General features: G+C 39.8%; 1 long non-coding RNA gene across 5 annotated transcripts in view; it reads right to left on the bottom strand.

Annotated features, from left to right (window-relative positions):
* Window positions 1-1,359: 1,359 nt before the first annotated feature.
* LOC104965561 (uncharacterized) overlaps window positions 1,360-6,004 on the bottom strand; it is a 38,045-nt gene continuing 33,400 nt past the window's right edge. For all 5 annotated transcript variants that reach the window (XR_800539.1, XR_800538.1, XR_800540.1 and 2 more), the window contains exon 4: window positions 1,360-1,569. This is a non-coding gene — a long non-coding RNA (uncharacterized lncRNA). The remainder of the gene's footprint in view (window positions 1,570-6,004) is intronic.

Here is a 6,004-nt window from a genome sequence, read left to right as displayed (position 1 = left end):
ATAAAAGATAATTTTACAAGTCAAATAAATTAAAATGTGTCGTAAAACTGTGAAGTAACACTTTTTTTTGGTGTGAAACCGCTCAATGAACTACTTCTCCCGTCTCGCACCACACACCAAGACGGCCGTCACGTTGGCAAATTTCACTTGTTTCTTTCAGAATGAGGCGAAAAGTATTACAAGAGGTGAAAATCACTCCAAGTCTGGGCATGTTGAGAGCTGTACATACACAAAAGGGGGGTTAGTCGGTTCCGTAAGAGCCAGCATGCGGGACCAGGATTCTGGGATTTGTAGTCTTTCTAGTTGCGTATTTTTCATAGTCTTATATTTCAACAGTTTTACGACAAACTGTGACTTTTTTGACATGGAAATTATTTGTTAAGATTGACAAACATCATATGTGTAATTCGTGGCACAACTCAAACGGGATTGAAAGATACGTTTTCTCTCTCCATTGACTTCAATACATTATTTTTCCGAAATACGGTCCCATGGTGGTCCCCGGAAAGGGGGGGACTTCGCCTCTCTATGCCCCGTTTCATTTCTGTATATTTACTTATACTGAACAGTAAATAATGTGATATCAAGTCCTATGTGTTTGCTCACAGTTGACCTGGAAGAAAATACATAATGCAGACACAGATAAAGAACAATGTATATTCCTCTGGTAGAGATGCAATGGGGTGTAAAAAGAGATGGCATTAGGGAGGAAAATGTAGTTATCTTTTAATAAATCATAATATTGTATCGTATCGTATAAAATAGAAGAGAATGAAAAATGAATGACGTGACATGGAGAGTCCCTGCAAACTCCCCCACAGCTGTTATCTGCAGGACAGCGATAGAGACAACCATGATCATGACAAGAGGATTAGAAAAGATTATCTCTGATAGAAACCGAGGCAAAAGAGGACAAGACATGGAGGAGGGACAGCACAATAAAATAGCAAATGTAGAAATGATTGCATTGTATTAATTATTGAGAATAAATTAAAATGACAATGTACATTTAAGGTACATTTGTGTATTGGGTTTTAATATTGACGGAAGACACCATTTATGTCCTTGCAGTACAGTAAGTCTGAGCAGTAAGTGAACATGGCCATAACATGTGAACATCAAATCAATGTTGATGAAAATCCAGAAATGGGATACAATGGTGCGTGTTTTGTACAGACGGACAAATACGAAAAAATACACTTTGTTATTTGCAACAGGCAAAAATAAAATCACAAACTAACATTAAATGGAGCAAAAAAGAAAGAAAGGAAAACACAAAATGTTGGTAAAGTGGATCAAATAACAAAAACATTGAGTGGTGAAGTGACATGGGTTAAAGCAGGGGGTGTCACACACCTTGGTGGAGCTGCAGGATGTGTCCCTGTATCGCTGTTGGGATAACGGGCTCAGGAAGCTCCTGCAGGAAGAGCCGCAGCAAACTGACCGCAGACGCCAGGTCCGCCTCCTTCTGCAGCGCCACCTCCTCCCCGCTGTCGTAGCGCTGCCGCAGCCAATCCACGCGCTCTGCGTTGCCATTCACAAGGAAGAGCCCCTCCAGGTCCAGGTGACCTGAGGACACAGCTATCATTAATAACCTTACAGACTTTCTTTACATCATCACATCATTTATATTTAGTTAATATTTTCTGAGCTTGATGTGGTTATTCAGTGTACGTCAAATTATTTTGATCGACCTAAACTCCATTACCGAGACAATTATTTACAGCCTGCAATGGCTGTTTCATTTGTCTAGTTCTAGTGATAATTACAACCAGTTACTACCTGGTATTGCAGCGTTGTCATGTGATATTTCTAAACTTTGGACTTAATGTAAAATCCTCTGGACTGTCAAAAATAAATAACTGACTGACATTTTGGTATTATGGCAAACTGGGAGGTGCAAAGGTCCAACTGGTTGCTTATTCAGTTAAGAAATGCTGACTTGAATATTAAAACAAAGCTTACATACGGTCACCATGGTATTACAGGGGAAACGTGTGTGTGTGTGTGTGTATATACACAAATACATTTGTGCAGGTGAACCCCTTCCTCATCAGTATGAAACAAGAGGCCTGACCACACTGACTGTTTCCTGTGTGACAACATTGCTGAATGTTGAGCGTTTAGATTTAAGAGACAAACTGATAGCATCAGCAAATTATCTCAGGGATTAAACCAGTTTTTTTTTAATATTATTGGGTTTATCTACGTTTAGATAATAAGCCATCTGTTTTTCTTGTGTCATGTGTCCTGCTACAAATACTGCTGTTGGTAGCTACTATAACAACTACTAGTCAGATGTTCTCAAATTAAAATCCTGTTGATGTTCCAATAAACTCCAAGCTGTTTTTGGATTGATTTAGTCCGTACGATACATCAGTGTGAAAACAATGACTGATTGGTCTTTTTGGGTGTATTTTCCAATAAAGTATTAATGAGTCCATTATGATTCAAACCAACTAGATTGAACGTAGAGCTGACTGAACATGTCTAAAGTCTTTATGCCAGGTCTGAACCACCACACTCAGAGCTGGGCATAAAGAGCCTGCCAAAGTAGACAGGGGCGAGATGTGATGAATCGTACAAATGGGAATAATGACGCACACTGTCGGACAGTGTTCCCAGAAAGGAAATCATGCTGTTGGTCCCTATTTGAAAAAGGATAGCTTGAAAAAGAAGTTTGTAGTCTGCATACTTTCACTCCTCCGAACACCTGCCGATCGCTGCATGGAGGAGGAACGCTTGTCGGTTCGGGAAAGTTACAATAATTGCCAGAAAAACAGCTTTTTGACAATCCAACAAGTACTTTTGAAGCATTAATCAGCTTAGACGGGCCCAACGTGCTCATTTCCTCTCCATTTCTACACAGTGCTGTTATTTTTGACTAATCCTCTCGCATATCAAGACATTATCATCATATCGTCATGATGGCTATCGCCGAAGTCCCACCCAAAGGAAGCTTAAAGACAATGCTTCAAGATGTTTAAGTGCTAATATTGTGGCTTTTCAGATTATAAAATCAGACTCCAGGCAACACAATGTCCCGTGGGACTTATTCCCATTTACAAGTCAATACAGAATAGTTTGCTTACAGGAAATCATCCAGTGGTAAGCTAAATAAACATTAAAATGTCATCCCCATATACTTGAGAAAATATTAAATTAAAACATTGTAGCTCTTTGAAACACTGTTAAATATCAACCAAAGCAGCCGTTCCTTGTTTAAATTGAATAGACGATGTTATCTTTAATCAATACCACAACTTCGGTTGATACACCTTCAAGTAATTTACATTTCCAATCTCTGTTTAACATCAGATTACCTTTTCAGTTCATATTTTCAACACCCTGCTCCTTCTCAGACCTCCGACATCACACACAAACCAAATAAGAGGGATTAAGGCCTTTTCACTGGCTGAATAACTTCTGGACTGGCAGCACCACTCTAATTAAACGCCAGCAGAGGCCCGGAGAGGATTAAAGACTTATTACATAACCTCTTATGATCGAGCGCTCCCTGGGGCACACCAACCATCGACCTGCTTCACTGGTCAGTTGAGGGGGATTGAGGTGAAGCTTCATTAAAACATATCCACTGACTACACTGGTTTAACAAGACCATTTTATGTCAGACAGGATATAAAAGAGAAAGGAAATTAGAAAAGGGAAGGTTTTAATTTGCTTAACCCAACTTCAACTTGTTATGTTAGCAGATATGTTTTTTGAAATCATTTCTTGAAGCTCTGATTAAGACTCACAACCCTCAGGTATTATTAAAATGCTTATCTAACACACTTTTACTACTTTTCACATGCTATATTTGAAAAATATATTGTAGGGCCATACCTATACAAAACATGTCTGTGAAGTTTTTTTTTCAAAATACCAAACAGATCTCCCATTGTAGCCATGCCTCATACTGCTCAAACCCCTCTTTTGCGGCCCTGTTAGAGAATTAGAGATTTTGGGTCCTTAGCTTGATAAAAAGAAAGAAGAGGAGGCGGAGCTAATGCCTGATCAGAATTCTACCGGAGATGTTAAATTCTGCTGTGATAAAACGCCATCCTGTTTAAACCACGTCAAGGATATTTCTGAAACAGTATGGAGCTCAAATGCCTTTTCTCTTGCAGGTTTATCAGGTGAGTTCCTTTCTTTATTTCCTGCTTTTTAAAACACATGTGCTCTACAGTACAGCTTAGCTCTGAGTGTTAGCGAGTGCTAATGTAAACAAAGACGATATTACGTCCAAAACACGTCAGGCATTGTTTCTGATAGCAACTCTCTGTGGGTCCGCTGCCGATTTGACGTCAGTTCGGATGGAATCTGTGTCTGCTCGTTGTACACCCGTTTTTAAAAGATTTGGGTACGGGGGAAAAGAGAGAGGGTTTTATTTTCTGACGCTGCGTGAGTTCCCCGACGCACCGGGGACACATATTTATGTATAATAGACATCACAAAGTGCATTTTGCATGATAGGTCCCCTTTAAGTTCTTCAGGGATTGCACAAACAATGCGTCCTAAACACAAAGAGGATTGGCTGGTTTGGTGTCTGGCTGACCGCTGTGTGGGTTATGCAACACAGCACTGGTACGGATGGTGTTACGAAGCCAGCATTAATGCGAGCCAAATGATTAATTCGAGCGCTGACTGGTTAGTTTAAGAACTTAAATCTGGCTCCAAAAGTGGCTGTTTGTTTATCCATCTCAGCCTCCAGAGCAAGACGTCTGAACTGCCAACCTGCTGGTATAAAGACGGTGACATAAGACTGAAGTTCTTGCTCTGCCAGGCCTGAAGGGAAGTGTCCAGGGGAACTGATGTGGGAACGGCCCGGAGCCAGGCTATGGTAGGCTGCTCTTGTCACTGTTCAGTTCTTGTGTTTTCACTAGAAGAACTGAAGTTGACAGAAGTGTTATGCAATGAAGGAGGAAGCGGACCGTGGTGCATTCAGAGTTCATCTTATCGCAGAAACTGGATCTTCCCTAACGACATATTTGGTTTATCGTGATGGAATCAATAGCTGGAGGGCGTGCTTAGGAAACCGGAACATTTCAGAAGGCAATCAGATGTAACTGAGCGATTAGAAGTATGTACTTCAAGTGGGACACCAATTAAGGACTTCAAGAGGGCTGAAGCTCACAGCCTTATTCCTGCTTTCCCATTTCAATGTTAAGCGTTGTGAAATGTCATTATGGTTCTGCATTTTCAGTCAAACCAAAGTCCTGTGTAACTATACTGAACATAAGGCGGTAAAGAATAAATGCAACGCTTTGTTGAAATGAGAAAAAAACCTCTTCAATTAAAAATGTTCACTTGATGAATGAAAAATAATCCGGTGTTGCTTTGATACAAGTGAATGATGAATGAATATATCTCAAATAAAAATGGTGTTTAATTTAGTATTGGGTCAATAACTGTGTATACGTTTTCAGATGACCATTATGTTACAGACATTACTTTGGTTAAGAAGATCTAACAATCAAATGACTGATATACATGTCTGCAAACAAATGCATCACCATTGGTGAGTATGAGTCATGTAAATATATCACAATAGTGATTTGATTGGTTTATCAGGCATTTACATTTACTGAAATTGTTGCATTGGCATCATTAGCTATGTTAGTGTTGTTATTTTAGGTTGGTGAATAATGCTTTGTGGGAAATAATTCCAAAATGAATCCCATATTTGATATTTAATGATGTGACACCTACTCTAATGCCCAAAAGTTAAAAAAAAATCTACATTTACCTAAAACGGAATAAATCCCAGCAAAAAAAATGTCTTCAATGTTCTGTTCGAGCGTCACTGTCTATGAGTATGTGTTACATACGTGTGTCTGTGTGTGTGTCTGTGTGTGTGTGTGTGTGTGTGTGTGTGTGTGTGTGTGTGTGTGTGTGTGTGTGTGTGTGTGTGTGTGTGTGTGTGTGTGTGTGTGTGTGTGTGTGTGTGTGTGTGGCATGCACGTGTGTGAGAGAGAGAGACTCCTGTCCAAACCTCCCAAAA

Source organism: Notothenia coriiceps, unplaced genomic scaffold, assembly GCF_000735185.1.
Source record: "Notothenia coriiceps isolate Sejong01 unplaced genomic scaffold, NC01 NC01_scaffold00037246, whole genome shotgun sequence".
Classification (NCBI taxonomy): Eukaryota; Metazoa; Chordata; class Actinopteri; order Perciformes; family Nototheniidae; genus Notothenia; species Notothenia coriiceps.
Note: the sequence above shows the minus strand (reverse complement) of the source record. Positions and strands in the feature narration are given on the sequence as shown.